Source organism: Anser anser (assembly GCF_964211835.1).
Source record: "Anser anser genome assembly, chromosome: 4".
NCBI lineage: Eukaryota > Metazoa > Chordata > Aves > Anseriformes > Anatidae > Anser > Anser anser.
The window spans coordinates 73,807,956-73,835,350 of record NC_139724.1 but is presented as its reverse complement, the minus strand read 5'-3'; the positions used below and the strand labels follow the sequence as shown (position 1 = coordinate 73,835,350).

The 27,395-nt window shown below is 36.1% G+C and overlaps 1 long non-coding RNA gene across 1 annotated transcript; it reads right to left on the bottom strand.

The window, feature by feature from the left end:
* Nucleotides 1–228: 228 nt before the first annotated feature.
* Nucleotides 229–22,729, bottom strand: LOC310899165. The gene is made up of 3 exons (XR_014584054.1): nt 22,093–22,729; nt 1,068–1,138; nt 229–606 (listed from the first exon to the last, which is right to left on the bottom strand). It is a non-coding gene; the product is annotated as an uncharacterized lncRNA (long non-coding RNA).
* Nucleotides 22,730–27,395: the final 4,666 nt, after the last annotated feature.

Sequence of the window (27,395 nt, the reverse complement as noted above, 5' to 3'; positions counted from 1 at the left end):
AAGAAAACTTGTCATATTGTCTATAATTAATAGCTTAACTGAGGCAGCAAGTTATAACAATTAAAAGATTGTTGAAAAGAGCATTTATCTTTATCTTATTTTTTGATTCCTTATGTTCTTTAAAATATAAATAGTATGCATATTATTCATGAAATTCTAAGCCCTTTTTTTTTTTTTTCTGGAATTAATAGGACTCTTTACATTAAATTAAATTAAAGTAGGATCAGGCTGTAAGTATCTGCTTCTGTTTACTAAACAAACATGCAGTACCTTCATGGCACATTTGCCTGGACATAAGAAAATTTAATGATCACATGATATTAGCACACAATATCACCATCTGGTTTTGCATATCCTGATTTTTAGGTTTGTGGATACAGCTAGGGATTCCTTTTGTGATGCATGGGGAGAATTTGGTGACACGGTCCATGCTCCAGCTGTTGGTAAGGTAGTGAAGAATATCTTCATAATTTTCCTTCTTCGTTATATTCCTTCTTCTGCTGTGAGCGAACTCCAACCCATTATCTAGCTCTGCATCTGGTGTCACAAGCAGAGCTTGTGACTTTCCTTGTTATGTTTGTTGGGCCCACTTTGAAGAACAAAGACCTTTGGAGACAGACACAATGAATTTGACAAAACCAGACAAAAGCATCTTGCTAGCAGGCTTGCTAATGTGGTGAGGAGGACTCTAAACTAGATTGTTCTGGGAGTGGATACCAAAGCCCAAAGAGAAGTTTAGATACAGGGAAGAAAGGGAGGAAGCATTTGGAGGATAGCATGACAGTCTGAAGATACTCATACTTTCCTTGAGAGGAGAACATTGGTACCAAGCAGGAGGAGGAATTAGAGATATGTTCAGAGGTGCAGATCCGGTGGCTGTTTAGGAAAGCCAGTCAAAAAAAAGGGGGGGTGTTGTCCTTTCAAAGAAGGGGGGTTGTCCTTTCAAAAAAGAAAAAGCAGAGGCTCGACTGCACAAGACTTTGCCATAGGTGTTTTGGACCATACGACAGCCTATGGTCAAGTCTCACAAGTACCCCAGTGCCAGAATGAAATTTAGATAACCATACCTTACATTTCCCATTTGGTTCTTTCTTCTGAACTGAACAAGGACAAGGAAATATCCTTTGATACAAGTAATCTGAAGAATGAAACATAAAATCATACTCTGGAGAAGATAGTAAGAAAATTATATGTCATTACAATTTGATTGCTTGATTTAGATTCTTTTGGACTTGATAAGTCCAAAGAGTTTTACTTTAGCTTAAAACCATCTTCAAAGGAATGCCATAGGAGGATAGGAGTAATGACACTTTTTTTTCTCCACAAAAGTTCTTGCTGTATCTGATCTAGATATAAGATATCTATATCTGGTATAAGATCATCCTAATCATGACATAAATAAGATCTCTGAAACACAATGCTGATGAACTCCACTGACACTTCTTGGAATTATTCAACCTTCCTTTGACCATTATGTATCTTACCTAAACAAAATGTGGCTTTAGGATAGAAAGGAATACCAGACACACAAAATTAAAAGCCTCTGTCTTGTCTCAACTTCTGCAGAATGCAAATATGGTTTTAACATTGGTGATTGCACTGATATTACGAAAACATCTTGAAAATTTAAGATCTACTTGTGTAAACTCCTTGTGTATTATTCCTCTGTTACTGGAGCATTCACATTTGAAAGACTGGAAAGTGTAGAATATAGAGATTTTTTTCCTAATATCTTAGCATTTTATTCTCTTTGTGTTTGAATGACTTGTTAGAGTTTAATCTTACTGCCTTATTTTTTCTTCCTTCTCCTCCTCTTTTCCCTCTGATTCTAGTTCATGTATCTAATTTCAAAAAGAGAAATATTCACTCAACTGAGTGACCTGAGTACTGGGTAATTAAATTAAGCAATATCACATAATAGCTTGTGTATACAAATCTGTGCAATTACAGATCATCAGGCTTTTGCAAATCAAGGAACATAGCATAGTGATTTGCTGTAATCATACCAGGATGCACTTCCTGTTGTGTATGACAGCTTTGAACTCCGGACACTATAGAGATTAATTCTGACTGCCTCCTAATGAGGGAATAACTTTTTCACTGTTCCTCTGGGGAAAGAAATGATTCATAATTACTTTGAAATAGTTTCACATTTATGGGATTTTATTTTTGTAATTTTAGGTGTTTTGGAAGGTGTAGCATTGCATATCTGGCTGTTTTTTTTTTTTTTTTTTTTTTTTTTTTTTTTTTTTAAGTTGAATGAGCCTATGGTGTAGTACAAAAGCAGGGACACTATGAATAGTAAATCTGTCAAAGAATTTTTTAGGTTCTTCATATACAGACTGTGCTTTCAATTCCCCTTTAACACCTTATTACAAACATTTACACAACCCTCCAAACTGTAAGTAATATTTGACTCATTTTGAGAATAGTAAGTGAACATATGCTAGATTCTTCCCTGCTTCTGTTTCAGGCTCCATTGCAAGACTGGAGCATATTTACCTTATTTACCTCTCTATATTGTCAACCTCTTCTGAAACCTCTCTGAGGTAAAGAGGTTACTTTTTATTCATAGGGTATTGATGCAAACAGAGAAAGGATCTGTAACTAATTCAAACAGCCTGAAATGCAAATTATTGATTAATCAGATTATTTCTTCTTCCCTGAAGACTTTAATTCCCACTGCAATTTCTCCACCTGTGAAAGGTAATATGTGTTTATATCAAATACCATGGGCAAAGACTCTGGGAAATATCACCTTCCCAAAAGTAAAAGAATTTTTAAAATAATGTATCTAGTGTAATGGGATTGTTTATAATACTTCAGAATGTAGAGGGAGGGAGATCTGAATTTATTACAGATCAATACTAGATTCAGCTCTTAACTTCCATTATAACACATTTTGCTGGCAGTTCAGCATTTGAGCTCTGAATAGCTTTGGCTCAACCTTCAGTTATAATCCAAAGCCTGGTGTGTCTTATGGTCCATAAGACCATAAAGGCAAGTAGGTCAGCTCTTCTAAAAAGTAAAGGTACTTGTAATACTCTGTAATTCTAAAATCAGCAATCAGAGGTCAATAGAAATCTATTTGCATTGGAAAAATTTTTCTGAAAAATAAGTCTTTCTGACACACTCAACCTTGATTCTAGCAGTTTCTCTATGGCCATTCATTATGACACTGTGTCAGGAATAAAATATTTTTGTCTTACTACAATTGGTTATTTATTTAATTATTACATTGAAAAAAGTGAACAAATCATTAATTTTCTCCCATGGTTATTGAAGTTTTAAGACTGTGACAAAATAAAACATTTTCCTTTATACGCTGACAAAGTATAAAAGTGTTCTGTCAGTAACATTAGTTGAGCTAACTGAAGTTTTCTACTTACATTTTAAAATATCGGATAAGTACCTGTAATTTACTGTCATATGCCTCCCATATGTTGTGATTAAGAATAAGTTTATTCAAAATTGAAAAAAGAAAAAAATCCAACACACACACACACCAAAATATTTAATTATCTGTTTCCCTCAATAAATAAATAAATAAATAAATAAATAAATACAATGTTGTTTGATATATAGTTAAAGAGAGAAAAATATTGAATAAACCTAGTTAAAAATGTCATACTGGTGAAGGATCACATCAGACAGTACTTTTAAATATACAGGTTCTGCAGAGAAATTTCTGTCTTTATTTAATGGATAAGGGAAGGGCTCAGTTGGAAGGGACCTACAAAGATCAACAAGTCCAGCTCCCTAAAAGCATATTCTCCCTAGAAGTTTATTCTCCAAAGGCCTGTTGAACATTGATAGGCATGGGGTAGCAACCACCTTGCCAGGAAGCCTGGTCCTGGGTGCTTGACCACCCTCACCTCAGAAAGATATTTTTCCTAATATTTAGTCTGAACCTCCTACAGCACAGCTTTATGCCACTGCCATTCTTCCTGTCATTGGTTACCAGGAAGAAGAGACTGGCACAGTCTGAGACTGAAACTTTCAGATGTCTCAGTCTGAAAACTGAATACGTTCATAACAAAAAAAGGAAAATTTTGCAATAAAATAGAAAATGACTCAATAATGGATAAGACATCATTCAGGCTATTCAAAATAGCTGTTTTTTTGTTTGTTTGTTTGTTTGTTTGTTTTGTTTTTTGTTTGTTCGTTTTTTTCACTCTAACCTTCTCCAGTAAGATCAGCAGAGGTAAGGTTACGAACACAATCGGTAATGATGTCAGGCAGAAATAAAAGGGTGGAACAAGGAAAGAACAAGATAGATACTACTAAAATAACTGCTTTCTTTAAATTGGCTGGATACGATAAATTTCAGCCTATATTCCTTGGAAAAATGGTTGAATTCATCTTAAAGCAATTATTGATCATTTTGAAGAGTCACCAAACCCCACCGAAGTTCCACACACAAGGAGCACAGCAAGGGAGAAAGTCAATTCTAGGAAGGAAAAAAAAAAAAAGAAAAAAAAAAGTCATGCTGGGATACAGAAATCAGCGTTGATTGTGAGAATCATGAAATAAATCTTGTACAACTAAAGAAATATGTGCAGTAATTGCATGATTAAAGATGATCAGAAGACCACAAAACATGAGAAAAAGACTGCAGAAACTTGAACGGCATGCTCTCAAAGAACATGGAAGAGAGAGACGACAATCCTCTGCGCCTGTGTCATTATAGTGAACTTATTCCTATGTCCTCTCTGTAGAAAGCGAGAAGGAATGGGGTTTAAGCAGCAACAAAAACAATCCAGATTACACAGCAAGAAGAGCGTTTCATCTGCAGAAGAAAACACACTAGAATAGACCATATTTGGGAATTTCTGAAATCAGCAACTCTGCAAGTTCCTAAGAAAAAACTTAGAAAAATGTTTGTCATTAACATTTACATTTAATTAATCCTATCTCTAGGCCATAGATTGGAGACAGCACAAATGACTTCTTGAAATTCCATCCTGCCCCATTTTCTGTGATGAATCATTTTTAAACATTTACTCTTAATCAATTTGCAAGATACTGATATGAAAAAGTTAGGTAGTAAGACCTTGGGGGAAAAAAGTAATGAAAAATTTTTCTTTCAGTAGCCTATGCCCCAAACAAAGAAGTTTCAAATACAGAAGAAAACCAAATAACACAGAAGGGAATTCTTTTCTTGTAACAGTGCCACAATCAGGAAAGTCTAGCCAAAAAGGGGGTCAAATGGGCTGGTCAGCTTGAGTCAGCTTTCACTTACCTGTTGGACTATAAAAGGCAACTCTAGGAAGATTTGAGATTGAAATAAATATATGCTAAGAAAGCATGATTATGACAGATCTGAATCATAAGAGTGACAAACATGAATGAATTATGATTAGGTCAGTAGAGATACATTTTTCTTTCATGGACAACAGTTAAAATAGGAAAAAAGTATTTGATAATTCACAGTTGTGTTGATTTTACTGTCTCAGTGAAAGGTATATTTTTGCTTTCATTTTTGGAATTAAGAGTTCTGAAGTTCTGTTCATACACAGTAAGCAAAACGAATCCTGGCTTTGTTCAAATTTGCACTGTGGTTGTCTAGTGACTTTGAGAAGCTAATTTACTGAATATGTTAATGATTGAAAAACATGAAGTTGAGTATTAGCTGCATGCAAAGATACATAGTAAATATTTGAGGATGAAACAAAATATATTGATTACATTTGTAAACTGAAATTTGGAGAATAAATAAACAAGAGTATTCAAAGCAAACTAAAACAATCAAAAACTGCAATTCATATATAAATATTTGGGGGTAGGTCCATTAAGTGATGTCAGCTGCAGTACCCTGTGTGCTACTTTCACTGGGATTCTGCCGGTTCATGTTATCTAAAGATTTAGCTTTTGATATTAATTGATAATATAGTTGTTGAAATAGGTTATTAGTAGGCAAACTTTTTTTTTTTTTTAATAAGTTTTGACTTACATACTTCCTTAAATTGCTTCTAAAGCTTCCCCTGAAGATATTATCGAGTTTGGTCTTATTATATACATCCAATCTTAGTGTTGCCGTTTTTTTTCATGATTCCCAGTGGAAAACAAGTATCTGTGCAGTAGAATGCATCTTTCAAGCCTTCCTTTCCTAAACTTCTCAGACAAATTACATATATACTACAGATAGGTCAAATGTTCAGACAACCAAATACTCCAGAGAGCAGCCCAAATAGCTGAATGCCAATAGCCTAATTGGGGGGTGGGGGGGGGGTGGGGGGTGGATAAATAAATAAATTGAGAGAAAAAACCTAGTAATATCAAGAAATTCTGGAAGAGTAGTCAGGGGGCATAGAAGGACACTATGAAAGCAGTTATGGATGGTTCAACTTCCATTCCTGTGTCACATTATGTAGAGCATCTACATATTCTGCTTATGCTGGACATCTCTTCCTACTTTCACCTCATGAAGCAAGGATGCTTTCAACACCAGGTATAGGCTATCTATCTTCAAATGGAAACTGGTACTTCAGGACCTCTATAAGAAAATAATATTTCACAAATACAGGAGTGGTACCTGTGGTACAGGAGAAGTACCAGCTCCTTCTACATTCCTTCCCTCTGCCCCTCCCTCTTTCTCTCTCTCTTTCCTCCATGCTCCCCCTTTTTATTTCTTTTTCTTTATTTCTTTTTCTTTCTCTCTTTCTGTCTCTCTTTCTCTCTTCCTTTCTATCACAAATAGATGAGTAGGCACAGTTAAGAGGCTGCTCTCATGCAGCTGCAGAAGACAAGGAATAAACTATTGAAGATGAGAGAAGGCAGATGTCAAAACACAATACTGCACCCTATGTACACCACGGATCCTCATAAGTGACTTCCATAAGAACCTAGGATATATCCTTCTGAACTTTCATTTCTAATGAAAATTTCTCTCTTGCCTTTCTAACAGACAGAGGAGATATATCAGGTTGGTGTACTGAGAACAGATGCTTGGCATCCAGAACATCGGGGTTCATTTCTGGACTGTGTCTCTACTGATAAAACAGCAAATTCATGCCTTCAGCTTCCTATTTTTCTACATAGCAAAAACAAAGCAGTAATAATAATAAAAAAAAAATCCATAATTTCTTCATTAGATAAAGAAAATTTAGCTTTTTAATTCTATCTTAAAGTAGTAACAATTCATATTCTCAGTCAGAACATCAGGATCTGCCCATCATGAGTAAGAAAAAGGCACAATTTAGACAAATCTGTTTAGACTTTGAGTTATATTTTGCAGCTGTTTGACAATCAGAAATCTTGGTGGTTTTTGGCATTCAATCTCATGACAGAAAAGAACAATTCTCTCTGCGCCTCACATTACATTTATTTAATCCTTTAAAATTTAACTACTGGTTTTGGTTTTAGTATCAGACACTATTGGCATAACATCTTAATACCTTCTGCCACTTGTGTAGTTATTTTAACTAAAATATAACTTTTATATATATATATAATCTTGTTTTCATATTACAAGTGAAAAAAAATCAAAATCTAGTTTTCTGGCATATTTAAAATGTAATATTCTTCTGCTTTCGAAATCTGAAAATATTTATTTGATTTCTGTTTACTTTTTGAACCCTCAAACTACCCATGTATTCTTTTTTCTTTCATTTTACCATTGGTAGAAATGGATATTTAATGTTGATTTCTAGATTTTGATCAACTTTTAATTCATTCCAGGAAAACGTTTTTGATTAAAATTTTTTCATCATGCTTGCATGTTTGTGCTATCTTATAAATGGGAAGATTAATTAAAATTTGAAATGAAAAGCCTAGAATTTACTGTTGACTAGGTTCAGCCCAAAATATGATATTGTGAATAGGATATATATCCTGTCTTATAGTCAAATATCATCTCAGCTGAAGTATGTTGTACTGTTCTTACTGGCTTCATCGATACCTCTGGAACAATGTATACTGACAATGATGACAACCCAAATTTTACACTTGGAAGCTAGTTGCCTTAATCCATATTGAAGTGCTAATTATATGATTTCTGAAGTTGGCAATTATCTGCAGCTCCAAGGATTTCCGTGTCAGCTGCAGGTAAACATACTTTGAAGGCTTACCACAGCTCATCAGAAAAAATCTCCTTGGTAATATTGAATGCTATGTTACAGAATAGATGTCCCTCAATAATATAAATCTGCATAAAATGTGAAATTACACATTGTGTTCATCTTTGAAGAGAATGCATTTTATAAGCTGACAAAAGAAATTCTGTGAAGATGTAATATAAAACACAAACAACAGCAACAACAAATCCACAGGGAGAAAAAAAAATGTTTTTGAAACATTTCTTTAATCAGTAGAAATCCCTGCATCTTCTAATGTCAATTAACATTTATAGCTTTTAGGCAATATGTATAATTGATATTTCTGTGTGGCAATTAATCTGTCCATTCCCAACATTCCACAACAACAGCAAAGTATTGGTGATCAGAAGGTTAAGGAGGAAAAAAAAAAGGAGCTACAGCTGATTTACCAGGAAAACACAGTGATTTCTTGGAAGAATTTTAGTGACTATGAAGTATTATTACCAACAGAAAAGACGTAAGAAAAATAAGCTGACTTTATGATCTCTATCAACATAAGTAAATTCTATATTGAATAAACCTATTTTGAAACTAGGATGCAAGGTTATTCTCTTATGCAAAAGTACAAATTGCAGCCATGTATTAAAACTGTCTGGAAGAGGGTGCTAGCATGATTTCATGTCAGCAGTGTGTATTCATCTAGTTATTAATCTTTTGATTTCCATAAAATCATAGGCAAAAGATGTCAAATATACCTTAAGAAATTATCTAGTCTCTTGCCCTGTTCCAAGGATGACACCTAAATGATTCCTGTCTGAAGGCTTGTGTTTAATGCTGTTGTACATTAATATACTTTACCACAGTATATCAGTTATCAACCTTTCTCTTCTCCCATATAGTAATATTTTCCTCATGAACATCCTGTTACAGATCTTAAGAAAAATTGTGTTCCACATCCTCCACAAGGCATACAAAATCATGTGATACAAAATAAAATATTATAATAATGTTGTTCTCCCAGAAGGATTTTTTTTATTTTTATTTTTTTAACTGTCTTCCCTTATGAAAAAAGCTTCTTCAAAGGTGTTTTTTCTACTTTAAAAATATGCTGGCCTTTTACAGACATGACTAAATAACTGAAATTTATCATTATATTCCAATATGTAAGAATTTCTACCCAAAGTAATGTAAGCATTTGGGTTTACACAATCATTAAAGACAATTAAAAATTTTCCTTGAGGTGAGAAACACTATTTGTTTTATATCTTGAGAAAACAACTTTTTCTTGTTTAATAGAATGGAAAACTATGGAGAAGTTTTATTTTATTTTATTTATTGGAAACTCATGGCGAAATTTAACTGCAGGGTCAGTTTAAATGGATGAATCATGACAGTAAGAACCAGGTCTGCTGCATTTTGTGAGGGAACAAGCCTGCAAAAATGCCTCTTGTAGGTCCAGTGTCCTGTCTCCTGACATTTGCTGTTCACCAGCTGATGTCTACTGACCCTCACAAGCCATGCCAGTGTTGGAGCATATGCTTTAAGGCTACTCTTCAGTTGGCTTTATTAAGGGGCCCACACCAAATGATGGTGTGGGCCATAGGCAGTAGTGATGGACGAAATGTGGTAGCACTACATCACTGTCCATATATGTCTTTTGTGGTTCCTTCCACCTGGGATGGGGTTTACCTGAGACATAAAGATATGAGCGGGATTACAGGCAGCTTTGAGAACTTGAATCATTTCCATCTAAGTTCAGTATGGACATGAGGCTGATGTCCAGTCTTGAGGAGGTGGATGTCATCATGGTGTGTCATGTCTGGATACTTTCATTGCATGGCACATTTCAGAGAAAAATAAAAAAATAAAAAAATTCTACGACCTGGATTCCAGGTGGAGGAATTTGGGTAAGGAAAGTTACCAGCCTGCTCTTGAGTGGAAGAAGCCACATGGCCATGGTCAATTAACCAGATTAACTAGAAGAATACTACAGAAGTCTCTGCTGGCAGGAATGAAGCAGAGTAGAGTGGTTATGAACAGTTGATGCTGGAAGCTGTTAAACATAACTGCTGCTGCCACCTTCTGGGGTTGGCAGTCTGGTATCTCTCTCAATTTATATCAAAATGTTTGAAAACAAGCTATTTAAAAGTATCTTAGAGTTAAGAGGTCAAATACTGCTTAAAGGTACATAGAGACACCAAAAGAAAAAGTCTGAATCTTCTGTGATTAATAAATAATTATACATTGTTAGACTTATAGTCTTACAGCTCTGAGATATTTATAAATGGTCTGAGAGGCATTTATTACAGAGGTCTAAATGAATACATCTTTACAGGCTTTTTTGTTGTTGTTGTTGTTTATATCTTGTTGTTTTTTGGTAGACCTTGTAAATGTGCCTCCATTTGGAGTGCATGAAATCTGAAAGCAGGCTTCCCAGGATAGAAACATCCAGCTGGAAAGCTTTCCCGGAAGTTGCTGAGTGTTATTGTAGTAACACTGTCTTCCCGAAAGCAATGTTAGCTTCTACCATCTGAAATATCCATTCCAATTTGCTCATTATAAAACCTTGGGGCCAAGTGTGGCCCTATAATTCTGTGCCATGTTGTATGGAAGTGGAAGAGGTATTTTCCATGAGCTGAACAGGGCTGATGGTAGGTTGGTCCCAGGGTATGAGGCTGTGGTGATGAGTGAGGTTATGGTTTGAGGTGGGAAGAAGCAGATGTGTAAGGCTGCACAGTTGTTTATAAGAAATTCCAAGATTAACATAGCATGAATCAGGCATTCATTCATTTAGATGAGTTGAAATGAGACAGAAAAAATCCATGAGATTATCTGGGATGAATGTATTAACAGAGATAGAGGTGAAGTCATGGGGCTGAAACTAAAGTTGGGTATGTAATTCTGATCATATTAGAGGTTCTCAATAGCTCTAGGAAATGAGAAAGAGTATGCATTTCAACACAGTGTGTGTGATGTGTAGTCTTGAATTCAGGTTGTTGGATGAAGATAAACATCTTTAATTGTATTTAGCAACCAAAATATGCAGTATAAATCCACCAACATAAAAATTTCTTTTGAAATCTGAGCATCCAGCTTTTTTCTCTCTCATACAAAAGTTTGATTTCGAGTGCTTTGATTCATATGTAATATTTTCAAAAACAGAAAAGAAAAAAAATTAACTGCACTCCTCAAAGCACTCTCACTTGTTAATTGCACAACAAAGCCATCCAACATGAGTGATCAAGTTCACTGGTTATCTCGTCAAAACCCACAATCAGGGAACTATTCCAGCCCTTAATTAGAGCATCAGTAAAAAAGTTAAGCCAATAAAATATTTAGCTCATTCCACTTAATCAGTTCCTCAGAATTAGACAAAAATAATCTCTTCCTAACTGGCAGTTAAGGACGCATAAAGGGATTATCAAAGAAAGAGACCTGAACATGTGCATTTTATTTAGCAGTCAAAAAAAAAGATGGTCATTTTAGAAATCTACGTTTATACTTCATCTCCTTTCTCTTGTTCATGAGATTCTTGTGGCTGGCAGAGTCAGGTTTTTAAAGCATCACATGCACTTCATTCTGCACATTCTTCCATTTTCAGTGCCTGCTCTTGGAGGAGGTTTGTTGTCAGAACAAAACTCCCCTCTGTGACCCACCCATTCCCATTTGTTCTATGAGAGCTGAGGTGCCTCACTCGGCAGTATAGACTGCATATAGACTGTGTAGGCAGATGTGTTGGCCACAGCAGATGTGAATCAACCTCTATTTGGGCACATTTGGTAAGTCATTCAGCTCTCACTCTCAGATCAACAGCTGTATAATGGGGATAATATTCAAGGTTTTGCTCTGGAGTAAGCAGGAGTAAGATTTAAGAGCAGGTCTCACACCAACTTTCTATATAAAAGCCTTCCAAAACATGAATACTTTCCAATAAAACCAGAGGGCAACCCAACAGAGCTGTGGAACATAAGTAATAATATCAACGCACATCAGTGGAAGTCATGTAATGTCATGTAATGTATTGTCATGTACATGACAATGTAATGTACATTACAATGTAATGTACATGTCATGTAATTTTTCTGTCAATGTATACAGGCTTAGGAAGCAGCTGGATGTGACTGAGGTGACTAAATCTATTTTTAGATTAAAACCACAGGCTGGGTAAATTTTGTTTCCATGCTTTTAATGATGTCTTATTGAATTATCCATATCAATCAGGAGTTTTTTAGGATTCAAGGAGGTAAAGGGTGGCATAGGCACTACTACATCATGTTGCATGGACATAGGCACTATCTTACCTGATGATAAAGGGCAGTAAATTCTCTTCTCTGCATATTCTCCCTCCTCTATCTTCCACATTTTTATTAGGAAAATTTATAGTATATTTCAAAACTGAATCTGAATCTCCAGCCAGTCCCTCGAACTAACAGACCATAAATTGTTTGTTAACCTTGAGACTCTTGACAGCAGGGGCTCTATGAGGGCAAATTCTCACCATTGTATATTTTGTTTCTAACCTGATGTGCTCTGCCAGACTCTCTGGTAGTATAATGGATCAAGCTCCCTGGATCCATGAAGCTGCACAAATTTAGACACCTATGGTAAATTTGGACTGGTATGAAAAAAGCTACTTTCAATACAGGGATGAGATTGTTGCTAGTGCTACATTAAGTGAAACTGAATTGGATCGGGTAAAAAGTAGAATGTGAATAGAAGAAAAACTCAGTCTTTTCTGTAGTTGTTGGATGAAAAGGAGAACAATGAGAACAATGTCTAAGCGGGCTGCTTGCACTGGAATGGGAAGAAGCATCTTTCTGTGAAAGAGATGGAAAACAAAATAAAAGAAAACAAAATCACTCAATGTAGCTTTAGAAGAGAAAGTTAAGAAGGGAGGAAGTAGGACAGCTACTGTCTCTGCTTTGGCTGGAATGTGGCCTATGATGACTCCAGTGACACTTGATCAATTTATGAACTTTGTTGTATTACATTCAGCAGACAATGCATATGTCAGCTTTTCCATTTCCCATGACAATGGGCAAGTGTTATATTACATTCACTCAAGAGTGTGAATACCAGCAAAGTTTGGCCACCCTAAATCATAATGAATTCACTTTTGCGTAGTCCTACCTAGATATATTGTCTATCCGTTGTGAGTAGTGTCACTCTCTGACTTTTTTTTTTTTTTTTTTTTTTTTTGTCTTTTGAGAAGACTGATGGAATGCTGATGTGTTAGGAACTGCAAAATCAGATTTTGTAGCCCTTCAAGTTCAATTTCTCCTGATCAACATCCCCTGTCTATCCTAGCTTTCTCCCAAAAATTCCTAATAGTCTCAGAAAATGCTTTTTAAAGGACTGTATTCACTGCTTTCTCACAGCTAAGTTTAAGCTATATGCTTGCCCTGCTAATAAGTCTGCTGACTTCAGTAAAACAACAGAATACACCATAATGGGCGACCAGGTCTCTTCCTCTTTGTCTAAGAAAATGCTGGGCATAAATAAGTAATAAAATAACTTTTATGCCTTTGGTGCAAAATTTTCAGAATTAATGAAAACCTGTATTTTTCAAAGACTCCTGCAAACCATAATATATATATATATATTTTTTTTTTTTTTTCATCAGCCAAGAAGTTAAAATTACCAGTTTCACAGATAACAGATTATAAGGGTCTAAATTCCTGAGCGATACCCTGTTGTCAGTCATCTTTGCTCACCATCTGTTGCGTGTTGTTAACCTTCTCTTCTCTTGACAGAATCTGTAGTAAGGGATTAGGATTTATAGAGTATTAAAGACTATATAAACCTTTGTCTGGCATAGCAGAGGGTAAATCGTAGCTGAATGACACTGTTGGTTTCTGAAACAGCAGAAGTAATCTTCAGGATTTTCATATGTATGCATGGTTGGGTTGGGTTGAACTTTGCTGCATTTGGGAGGTACATAATAATGATTAGTCCAGTTTAATCTTTTTTTTCTGCTTTCCTGAGTTAATCTAAAAATTAATAGTCCAATAAGGAATATTCCACCTAGAAAATGGGTGGAATATTACTACAGATGTAGTAATTCATAAGCATATTGGTAGCCAGTTCCCTGAGCTGAACAGAGTTTCTATCTCCTTGTCTACTGAAATACTGGGCATTATCTTACATACCAGGTAACAGTAGTTGGGTGTAAGGTAATGATGGTCTGCTGAACAGCTAACAGTTCCATTTTACCAACCTTTTAACATCTTGTCTCTATTTTCTTTGATAAAAATTTACAATAAAAAAAAAAGAAGAAGAAAAAAAAAGAAAAAAAAAGAGAGAGAGAGAGAGAAAAAAAACAAAACTGGCTGCATTTTTTTGGGAAATTTTTACCTAACTTTTAAGTGTAATGGCAGCCAAATATGTAAGAAGAAAATCACCTGTGTGAAACTGGTATTTGATGGTTTTATTTCAGTTAAAAAATGGTGTAATACATAAAATATTTCACCATGTTGTGACCTGAAGCTTCTGAGCTTCACAGAATATGAAACTGCAGACATAGTGACTTGATTTGAAACATCTCAAAAAAATAAGCATTGCTTGAGTTCATGTTTCATAATTTGAATTTTAAAGAATGGAGATCACATTTACCTCTGGATTATTTACCACTTATAATAAGAAATTTGTATGTAATGCAGTGCTTGATAAGACTGGAACTCAGTCTGAGATACTTTTATTTGGAAGTAAAATCTCTACTGGAGACTGAAGACACAATGTGAGAGGGAAGCAGGAAAATAAGAACAGGAAAATTGCAGTCAGAAAGAATTATGACAAAGATTTCTAATATATATTATACTTATTACATAAAATCCTTATTTTACAAAAGCATATATATATAATGGTATATGTTGTAATATATATAATAGCATCGTATTTGAATGCAACCGCTATAACAATGTGCTATAAAATGGAATGGGGAAAAATTACATGTTCTTCAAAAGCAGAGGTATTTGGATGACTTGGGGATGAATATTTGTCCGTATATTACTTGGGAAAGCAAAGGTAATGATTGCCCTCAAATGATATGGAATTCTAATGAATGCAAACAGTCTAATTGTGAGCAATTAATATTCAGTTAGGCAAATGGGGTAATTCATGCTTCCCAGATAAACAATTGCCAACTTCTCTGTGGCAGAGGGTGAGGACCTTGAGGAAAGATTTATGACTTTAAGGTTTACTGTCATATGCAAGTTACTATGCACCTGCAGAAGACAACAAACTCTGGAACACTCAAGCATTTTAAACACATTGCCTTTCCACTCATGCCAAAAATATGATTAATTTAGATACTCTTCAAAGTGGTGGAAAATTTCATAGGTTTGATTTCTATTGGTTTCTATTTAAGAAATTGAGTTCCATGTATAGTTTTTAAAAACCCAAATTTGAAAATAGGTATATTCTAAAAATGCAGGAATACAAGAAAAACAATGATATTCCACTTATTGAGGAGGTGGAAACCAAAATTAATCTGGATTTTTATTTTAACCTGTATTTTTTTCAAATTTAAAAGTAATTTACAGCGTTACAAAGTCAGTATCTGGTTAAAATCACAGCTTATTGCCTCAAGCAATGATAAATAAAAGAGAACAAAAAAAAAAAAAAAAGGAGAGAGAGAAGACAATTTGACTAACATGGTTTGTGCCATGGGACATTATCTGTCAGAGTTCTGGATAAAGTGACCATCCGAAGGTACACAAAAGGTCCAAGATTTGATGAACCACATAACTGACTTTACGAAGATGAATATAGGCATAACCTCAGTATAAGTGATAGTTCTTATAAGAATTCAGCTAGCAGTTAGATACTGCTCTCAAGTGCTGTTATGCAATCAGTAATGTTAATGGCATTTATTTGTGTACAAATCAAAAGCTGACATTATCGTGGTAGGTTAAACTAGATAGACGTTTGACTTTCTGCACTTCTAAAAGACCCAGAATAAAGCACCTCTAGCATCTCTTGGAAGACAGTTTCTCTGGCCACCATGATACACATGATCCACATGTGAGAGCAGGATCCACTTTTCTTCAGAAGAATCTCATTGAACTCTGACTTGGCAAAGTCAAGAGGTGGAACTCAACCTCTTCGTTTTGAAAAATTGGCCCCATGGGTTTTTATTCATATTTTAAGATTCACACAACTGTTTGAAGAAAGAAGAGGTGAGAAGGGCAGAAAACCTTTTTCTAAATGGTTCTTGTAGTTCTATCCAAGACTTCAACAATAGAAAAGATAATAGATAAGATGCCCCTGACCGATAAGGCTCTTCCTTTCCTTTAGATACCTTCCAAGTCATGTAACGATGAAACCTGCAGATTCTTAATTCTTTGGAACACCTTTTGAACTCATGACTTTTAGATATTGAACTTTTAAATGAGATATGTAACAACCATGCTGGAGATTGTATTTCAGTGATATTTCAGTATCCTTCTTTAAACATGCCTCAGAATATGAATGTATTATTATCTTCCTTTTCCTGAAGTCTTCCTAAAGTACTTTTAGTTTATTTTTATTTTTATTGTTAATTTAATTCTATTTATTTATTTTTCTTTTTATTTATTTGTTATTTATTTTTATTTTTATATTTTTTTTAATTTTCATTTTAATTTCTTCTTTGCTCCTTTCAGATGTTCTGTTTTCTGGAGTTGTTTATACATTTTTACATGGTGAATAGTCAATACTAAAGGGCTTGCTTACAATTTTGTCCCAGGGTCCTCCAATAAAATTTAAAACTACCTTCCAGTTTCACCAGTTTATCTCCCTTTTATGCCTTCTGAAATGAAAATCTGCTAGCACAGAATATTGAAGATCCCATCATACCAACCTGCGGATCAGGCTTGTTAGTCACATGTAATTTAACATTCCATTCTGAAGTATCAGCTTTTTGAGACAGACTTCTTTCCAGCTGGCAAGCATTTTTGGGAGGGATGGGGATTGTGCGGAGTTGTTGTTATTGTTGTTATTGTGTTGAATAGTTAAAGGGTTGGAATACATAGGACTGTCTTGCCTCAATTAGCAAGACCGCTTTACCCCCCACCTAACCCATGGGAATAGAACCCCCACTGGAGAGCATGACCTTCAGTCACCCTAAAATGGTCCCTCTAAACCTGTCCTCTGTGAGAGTACCTTTCTGAAAGGCATTCACTTATTTAACAGGGCTAGAAAAAAAAAAAAAAAAAAAAACATGCATAGAACAGATGGAAATCAGTCTTCCAACCCTTTGTCTTGCCTTTTTGCTTGTTTTTATTAGAATCAACCTAACTGGTCTTGTGGGTCTCAAACAGTCTCATAGGGCTTGGTGCAAGATATGTTAGCTAAAGTCTTTTTATTGAAGACTATGTAATCCAGAGCAGTGGCTATACGCGTCTACAGGGAAAAAGCAACTATTGCTTCAGACCTCTGAGAAGTGTTTTTTACCCTACTGTATTTTTGGAGGGACTTAAGTTTCTTCAATTTTGAAGTAATAGTTTTCTGCTGTAGTGAATAGACTTTAGTACCCATAGTTGAAGCCCAGATGCCCAAATTCCTTAGTCTAGAAGACAAAACGATAAATTATATTTCATGTGCACATATATGTGTATAAACCTCTTAGCTAGAGACAAAACGTAAGTATATGCTTTCTGGGAGAAGAAAGAAAAGAAGGGGTGTGGAAGGAGAAGAGAATGGCATGATCCATAGAAATGGAGAGTGAAATGAGTTTCTATTAAAGCTTAACAAGTTAAAATATCAAGCTGTACGTGTTTTTCCATAATGCTAAAATAAAATGAGAATTGAGTTTATCAGGTTCCCAGTTTGCTTTACAGGCTGGCTTCCCTCCATGGATTGATCTCCCTGGATACATCATGTATAGGGTGGTGTACTGTGAAAATACCAATTACAAGCTGGTGTTGGATTTCTCAGCTAGCAACATGAAGTTTTTAGTGGAAAACACTTATTTTAAGATAGTTGAACGAAACACCAGATTTCCCAAACATGAGCATACTCTGTCCAGACTGATGCTTAATAGTGTCATTTCTCAGAAGTAGCCTCATCCTGCCGACTCTTATGAAAAATGACATTTCAGTTCAGCCTGAATTTAGGGAAAGCGAGTTTATCCAGGCTGCAACCAACAGAGTATGTTATCTATTCTATATTTTTACAGTGCATTATCTTCCTTATGCATCTAACGGTTGTTGTTGTTGTTACTGACTTGGAATTTTATATGATAAATCTGTGAATCTTACAGGGTCCTTAGGAGTTCTTAGAAACAGACTTACAGACTTAGGGGTCTGACTTGTTTTTCACCTTTATCCACCGATGAAAGAATCAGTATACATCCCATACAATTCACAAAACATCTGAACAATAGTATGTTGCAGTCATAATAGCGGGAGATTAGATTAGTTAGCATATCTGAAAAGATGTATGCTTTGAAGTAGATACAATACATGGTTTTACATGAAAATTTATAAAAGCTTCTGGATATTGAGAAGCCTAAAAGGGTAAAATCCAGAACTATCTTGCAGTCTTTCTGTGTGCTCACCTGGTTTCAGAATTTCTGCTAGTTCTGAATAAAGATAGTTTTAAATTAGCTACAAAAAAATACAGAGTTTTGGTCTCTCTGGCATAAGAGTATCAATCAGATTTAAGTTGTTATTCCATTTTCCTTGTTAGAAGCATTCACTTTTCTGTATACTCCACTAATTAAATGCTTGTCAGACTATCTATCCATGTCAATTTTACAAATGAAACAACATTATGCTGCTTTCTTCCAAGAAATGTCGAAACTAAGAACAATGTTCATATCACCTTGCTAGTCTCAAAATCAGGATATTTAATGATTATAATGTATCATTCTCATGGTGAAATTGCTGCACATTTATCAACTAAATCAGAAGAAGACCCCCAAATTCCTCAACTGTTCACTCAAAATGTGTTTTAAAATTCTCTCCTTGCATTTTTACAGAACTCCAGTCAAGCCTCTTCTTGTTTTGGTTTATATTTTGAATGAAAAATAATGTAATTTTAGATAAGAAAATGTGGCTTCGGTGTATTCTAAATGAAAAGTTATATTTGAAGTAGGAGTTCATTATACAGCAAACAAGTCCTAGGGCTGGGAAGCTCTCTAAGTGGTGTTCTTGAATTTGCATTTTTGCTTAAAGCTTGAATAAGTAATATTTTCCCAGCTTTGTAGAATAGGTACAGTGAAGGTAATGATTTGCACTTGAATGAGGAGTATATACAATAGCTGAAGAACTAGTTTAGTATTAAACTTTTGGTGCAATTAATTACCTAGTCCTGAATCCAGTAAAAGACTTTGGTGCCTAAAAGAAGTGTATTGAAGCATCAAACTGCTAAGTGTCTGGCCCTCACAATGAAACCAAGGATGCCTTACTGTGTATATAGGCTCTTTTTGTGTGTGTGTGTACAGTGTTTGAAAATATTCTGCATGTGTATGCTTTAAAAAATGTCTGAGTACCATCAGCTCAGATTTGTACTATTTAATCTTAGATTAGCACCAGAAATTGCACTAATGTGGTACTGAACCTTAAGATAGCAAAGCCATGTCTTTTTGCAAAAGAAAGCAAGCAGTAATATGGCTTTTCTGACCCTGGAATCAGTTCAGCCTCTGTTGGTTTGAGAATTTGTGCAGAGCATTACCTGGCATAGGTTAACATCCCTGCAGATTATTCAAATGGAATCTGAAACAGTCAGCTGGCTGAACTGGGAGGTGTGGAAATGCAACCCAACATAGCTTCACAAAGAGCTGGATGACAGGAAATACTCAGAACAAGGTATGAAAATAACTTTCCTGTTCTGTGGCTGAGGCCTCTCTGCACATCATAAACAGTTGTAAGACTTGAAAGCAGATGATTATTTTCTGTCTTTCAACAAACTCTCCTCACTCCCCCAATTAAAACAAAACAAAACAAAAAACAGTGTTTTTAGTGCAGCCTGCCTTATACTAGCAGTTTTGGGACGAACAACTCACAGCTGCAGACTCCTTTCAAGTATTATTATTTCTGCAGGTTTCATGACATGAAAGCATAACACAGCTTTCTGGCACAGAGCTTTCTGAACAGGCATTTCTGGCTTAGGTGCCTAATAATTCCTGCAGACCCCACATCATTATGTCCTGAATATCCATGGTTCTGTTCTTTCATCTGCAGATACATTTATTTTTTAAAATTAGTTAATGAAGAATTTCTGATTCAGGTGCATTAGTATTAGAGAGCTGTAAGACACGCGTGGCTTCTTAATTAAAAGAAAAGAACTTATTCTGTCTTTGGGCTACTGATTATAACGTGTTTGTGTGGGCTTTTGGGTAGTGCCCATATTAGAAGATCAGAACCGGTTGCATCCTATCAGTCTAGAGATTCACAGCTGAGATGTTTTGGGGGAGAGAGAGGGTACTTTAAATCAGAGAGGTAATGTACAAGAAGAAAGTTACTAGAAGAGAAGCAGAAGTAAATCTGTAGGAGGCTGTTAACTGAAGAAAAAATCTCCGTGAATAATTTTTAAATAGCTCATTGCCAGCTGAAGGGTGCCTTAGCTGGAAGTGGCTAGGAAAGTAAGGTTTTGGTCATGGTTGTCATCTGGGATTTAGAAGATTTCAGGTTAGTTCATGTTCCTGTCTCTGCCTCCAAGATGCACATTAAGCCACTGATTTTTCCACAATTCTTCATTTTTTCTTGTTTATAATAAACTCTTTGTCCCCTGCTTGCTTGCTCTGGTCTTTCTACCATCTATCACTAATTCTTTTTCTAGCAAACGATGCTTTTCTGTTACAATTAGGTAAATGAACCTAAAACACTGGTCTCCCTTTACAAATACTGCCCTTGCAAAAGCTCTGCTAATCGGTACTAGAAAGAAATCCATTCTGGACAGAAATTGAAGTGATGACTGTCATTAGACTTCTTTTTGAAAAGGAATTTTTTTTGGCATTCTTTGTAACATGTTAGTTGATTCAGTTGTAAGTAACCATTTTTGGGTACTACAAGGTCCACAGCAGTCAGCTGTGATACCAAACATAATTCTTTTTAATGGACATCGCTCAATACTGTATTATACACAGGTTTTGTAGCTTCTTAGATGTTTATCATGACTGAGGCATAAAAGATCAATAATTACAAATACTGAAAAAAGATAATTTTAACCTTGTGGTCCTGGAGGAATAAACCTTTCCTAACTAAGCTCTTTAACAGAAGACAAACAAGACATTTTCAAAAAATAAAAATAAAAATCAATTAGCAATAACAATACCTTCATTATTTTTAATAAGTCTCTCAAATAAGATGAACTTTTCTGTTTTGCACAGTGTTGGATGTCTGCGGTAAGAACCTTACTTCCAGTATGACATTAATAATAAGGAATTTATAGTTGAAATATATTTTAACAACATCAATAAACTCTATTCTAACTAAATGACTTTACTGCCTCCAGACTCTACTTCTGGATTTTAATTCTGATAGGTGTGGATAAAAACATCAGTAGAATGACTGAGTCTGAAACCATCCCTAATGAATTATCACATTGGGTCAGGCTTAACAACGAAAGTTAATACAATTCTTTCTGAAAACAGCAGTTTATTTTGTATTAATGTTCCCAACCTCGATAAAATTCACCTCTCAAAATGTCCAGCAGATATCAAGTGTTGCTATTCGGACTTATTACTTATGGATTTTTATTTCTCTGTGTGTTGTCTCTTTCTGTGTTGTATTTAAATGGAAATTTTACAACTGAGGGGACACAGTAAGGATGACTTAATTGCATTTCCAAAAGGGCATATTTCTGTTCTATAGTTGCTGTATCACCTTTGCACAGATTTGAAGAAAAAAAGAAAAAAAAAAAACAACTGTATTCCAAATTTCAGTTCAGTACTGCATAACAGTCCTCTTATTATTATTCTGTAAAATGAGTTGTTCTCTGCTCTTCTTAGCATATTTAATCTTTACTTGATATGTCACTAAAGTTAACCTTCTACATCCATAGAATGTTATTTCATGTCAAGACCTCACAATAATGCCTTCACCTTCTTACAATTAAAGTCTGCAGTACTTACCTAAATAGTAACTTCTAAAAGGGAAAAGCACCTGTGGTGTGTTGCTTTCCACTGTGGAATCTCCTTTGGGGTATTTTATTTAAATCTGCAGGAGAACAGCTCAGCATGTGCAGGGTCACAACAATGTTGACCTCTTGATTGAGGGCAGGAATAGTAGAGAAAATTCTCTGTAGGTCTGGCAAAAAAAAAGAGTTCTTCAGCAGAAAGATTAGTCCTTTGTCCTCACTCCTTTAGTTCTTTGGCTAGAAAGCTTATGCTATCTCTCCAGCTGGCTAAAAAAGTGTAACAGTTAGGACTTGATGTACTGTATCAATAATGGCCTTAGAAAGGCATTTTTGTACTGGTAGGCTGAGATAGACTAAACTCAAGTGGGATGAGCACAGCCACCTTTGAGCAGGAAACAAGTTATTCACACTGGTGCACTTCGGCCAAGATAACATGCTGCTTTTCTTTGCCTCCTGTTAACCAGCTGTGCTCCGTAGCAGGATGGTGAGTTCAAGCAAACCAGTTGAACTAGGGAGCTCCCAGTTTGGAGACAGCTTGCAGCTGGACAAGCCAGATGTTTTGACACAGCAGAGATACCTGAATTTTAACATTTGGATTGTACAGTGACAAGTGGGTACTGTGGAAGAGGATCTGATTTTCCCAACATGGTTAATGGGAAAATGCTTAGATTAGTTAATGCTAACTCCAAAGAGAGGAAATGAAAATCTGATGCCTTTGGGATTTAGGTGCTATAGTCCATACTTCAGAACTGCGAGTAACAATTCATGTTTTCTATTTGTTGTGAGAGTCCTCTAAAGATAAATATGCTTTAGATGTAAATGGCACCCTTTCTTTCAGAGGCTTACTTTACCCCGGAGGTAAAGCAGAGCCTTTTCTATGCACAGCATTCTCCAGTCTGGGAGACTTTTTTCATCCCGTATTTCCCTGTGATCAAACTATTAATTGAACCATGGGGAAAGAGTGCGACAGCAGTGTATACTCCTATTTCAGGAATGCTTTCATCATACTCTGGACCACAGACAATAAGACTTGGTGCTTGCTTATCAAATCATCCAGCTGGTGGGAGGGTGTTAAAAGGATTCAGTCCTTTCTCGCAGGGCAGTTGTATTTTAGCCAGGTATGACTGCTTCAGAGCAAAACTGTAGGAAAGGGAATATTCCAGGATCCAAAGGGTTACCAGCTGCCTACTTTGCATTTCTTTTTAGCTTCACTTTCTACCTTTAAAACTATACCTACATGTCAAAAACTAAGAAGCTTGTTTGCCAAAGTGAAGCTCACACAAGCTCCTGAAAAACCAACAGTGACTTAAGGCACTTATCTTTCCAAGTCAAGGCTTATGAAAAATGGATATTTCATTTGTAAAAGTTGGGATATTAAAATCCCATTTAAAATATGTTCTCTAGAATGCATTCACTAAGTTTTTATATGCAGAGCATGTAATGAGATGGCATGTATTTATCTCTCACTTGAAGTGAACTGCGCAATTCTACTCTATGGAGTTAATTACAAACTTGCATTGACTGAAATGCATACCACTGTGTGTATTCTGCATGTGAGATCTTAAAAGCAATGAGAGCTTTCAGTGCATTTGGCAGGTCATTTGACATAAAGGAAGAGTCTGACTCAATAAGAGGAAAGCTGTTCAGGCATGCGATGTCAAGATAAGCTCCCAGCTGAAGAAGACTTGAAACTACTGCAATAAACCTCATTGATGAGAATACAATGGAGCCAAATGTGTAATTAGATTGTGTTGAAATGTGTTAGAGCACAGTGCTACTAAACTGAGTGGAAGAGTGAGAAGAGGTGAGGATACACAGAAGAAAATGATTACAATATCCCAAGATGACCTAGCCTATCTTTGGGTTACAGTAGTCAAACAGATAAAGGAAGCGGACAGAAGCTACAGCACCCTTAACCCATTTGAAGCCTTTCTTCTCTGTTTGTTTCAGCGAAGTCATCTGCTAAACTTAGGCAATGACACAAACATCTCAGTCTGGAAGCATATCCTGTACCTTTTCCAAAATCTTGAAAATCTGGTTGATTTACTTAAACATATTTACCCTAAACACGGAGCAGAAGCCTCAGATATCCACATGCATTCAGAATGTTTCATACTCAAATGTACAGAACTTTATCAATACAATATTTGGTCTCATAACCATCCTTTTTGGTTTCAAGACTTCGTTTTGACATTGTCTTCCTGACCGTACTATTTCTGAGTCTGAGCATCAAAAGCAATAGGAGAGCTAGAAGCTTTGATCTTTCAAACGAATTTAAAATAGGAGAAATTTAGATCACAGAATCACAGAATCACAGAATCATCTAGGTTGGAAGAGACCTCCAAGATCACAGAGTCCAACCTCTGACCTAACACTAACAAGTCCTCCACTAAACCATATCACTAAGTTCAACATCTAAACGTCTTTTAAAGACCTCCAGGGCTGGTGACTGAACCACTTCCCTGGGCAGCCCTTTCCAATGCCTAACAACCCTTTCCGTAAAGAAGTTTTTCCTAATATCCAACCTAAACCTCCCCTGGCGCAACTTTAGCCCATTCCCCCTCGTCCTGTCACCAGGCACGTGGGAGAATAGACCAACCCCTACCTCTCTACAGCCTCCTTTAAGGTACCTATAGAGTGCGGTAAGGTCGCCCCTGAGCCTCCTCTTTTCCAGACTGAACAATCCCAGCTCCCTCAGCCGCTCCTCGTAACACTTGTCCCTCTCTGCCCATTTACTTTCAGTTCTCCACTTTATTCAGTTTCTTTTTGTTTTCTGGTACATTAAATTGAAACTATGAAAAGCATCAGGAAGAATCCTTGCTCCTGGTACTCTATAATAAACAAAATATTTATAAACTTGCAGACAAAAAGAGCCAGAATTGCATGCAATTTAGCCAATGGCTTTTACAACACTGTGTACAGGCATGTACAGCCTAAGGTGGTTTTTTAACATCTCATTGTTCTAGGCATGCATTTAACTTGACAGTGGAAATTAATGTTCTAGCTTTAGTAACTTCTGATGTATGGCAGAAAAAAAAAAGTGTAATCAATATAGGTTATAAATATTGAAGTGCTACCATATGAAACAACAGAAAGCACTGAAATAATAAGAACAAGAAGAGGAAAAAACTTATCAATATACAAAACCTGATAGCAACCTCATCTACAGTTCCTTGTATTGTGGTTCTGCAGCCAACATGGTTCCAAATGGCTGAATGTCCTGGTTTTGGCTGGGATAGAGTTAATTTTCTTTATAGCGGCTGCTGTGGTGTTGAGTTTTGGATTTAGGATGAGAATAATGCTGATAACACACCGACGTTTTAGTTGTTGCTGAGCAGTGCTTACACTTAGTCAAGGGCTTTTCAGCTTCTCGTGCTGCCCGGCCGGCGAGGAAGCTGGGGGTGCCCAAGGAGCTGGGAAGGGACACAACCAGGACAGCCGACTCAGACTGGCCAAGGTCACTGTCCCATATCAAGTGACATCATGTGGAACAATAAAACTGGAGGAGGTGGCTGGGAGCAGGGAAGGGGGTGCTGCTCATGGGCTGGCTGGGCATCGTTTGGCAGGTGGTGAGCAATTGCACTGTGCATCACTTGTTTTGTTGTTGTTGTTGTTGTTATTATTATTATCATCATTATTATCATCATCCTTTTGTTTTCTGTCCTATCAAACTGTCTTTATCTCAATCCACGAGTTTTACCTTTTTTTTTTTTTTTACCTTTTTTACCCCACCCCACTTGACTGGCTCAAGTGGGTGTGGTGCTCAGCTGCCTGCCAGTTAAAACTACAACCCTTCAGAAGACAGCTGGCCTAACATAGGCACGATCCACTATGCATGCTAGGAAATAATTTTATCACCAACACACAATGATACCAGGATCCTCATGACATCTATCCAAGCACTTTGTTAGCTGGGACCCTCTCCCAGTCCTCATTAAAATTATTTCATAACTTATTATTCCTTTTTTGTGTGTGTTTCTTGGGCTTCCTTTTCTCTGCCCTTGTACTTTTATTTCTCCAGCCATCTCTTCCCAATTAATTAGTCCACCCTCATTACTTTTGTCCTTATTGGTACTGTTCTTACTGCTTCCATCAGAATCTGATATATCTGATATGTTTACCTACACAAATTGAACTTTATAGTATTTATGATATGGTTACCTAAGTATTCTTATAAGGTTTTACTCTTCAAAAGGTCCCCAAAACTGCCTTCATGTTATCTCTGAAGTTTGCCCACTTATTGACAAAACTCCTCTGAAAGCCAGCTATCTCTCCTGGCCCTGTCTGTAACTTCTGTCAGCTTATCATGTTATTTGTCACATCTCACGTCATGTCCAATAGTTTTCTATATCCACCTTTGTTAGTTTAAACTCAAGCCAACGCTGAGCCATTTACTCACAGGCCTGAAAATATACAGAAATGAAGGAAAAAAGTTGTTCCTGGCATGAGAGAGCTACGGCAGCCTGAGAATCACTCCAAGGGTTGGCTCTGTTACTCTTCTCCAAGCACATAAGCACAGTTTATTCTGTCCCTTATAAACCTATGCTGCCGTATAACCTTTCACTTGTTTAGGGTTATGGTCAGGTTATCTTGCCCTTCCTGTGAAAAAAAAGTCCCACACAGGCAACATAACACAAAAATTCCAGGCAGCCACTTCCAGGCTTCTCAGTGATCAGTTCTTGCTATTCCTAGAATTGAATAGGACAACCTCTACTCTTTGCTTAGAAGCAAAACCTCCTAATTTGACGAGAAATGTCAGTTAAGACAGTTAGTAGACAAACTGAATAAAAGATGTAGTTTTATTATTTTTAGCATTTCTCTTATAGCACATCTAGCCTGCAGTATTTTGCTTCCTGCACTATTCTGACAGCCTAGCATTTAGCCACAAATTTGAGGAATTCCTGTTTCATGGGACATGCCATCAGATAAATTTATTCTTTGTAACATTATTGTTATTATTATTATTATTAAGTACATAGATGTGAACTCAAGGCTTGCATGCAAAACTCTTGGAAACTTTGAACTCTGCAATTATTTTTTCTTTCTTATGTGCCATATGTGGAACATGAAATATGAAAAAGTCTCTACGGTTTTTTTTTTAAAGCATATGGAAAACTGCAATGACTGATTAATGATTCTACAAAATGATTTCTGCACCACTACTGAGAATTGCCATTTATCCACTTGAAAAACTCTCCCTAAAGAAGCTGGCTTTGACCTGCAGGTTTACAGAGCAGATGGTATACTGCCAAAAGATGTTGAGGTTTCCCTCTAGAAGACATAGGTCTGCTGTAACTC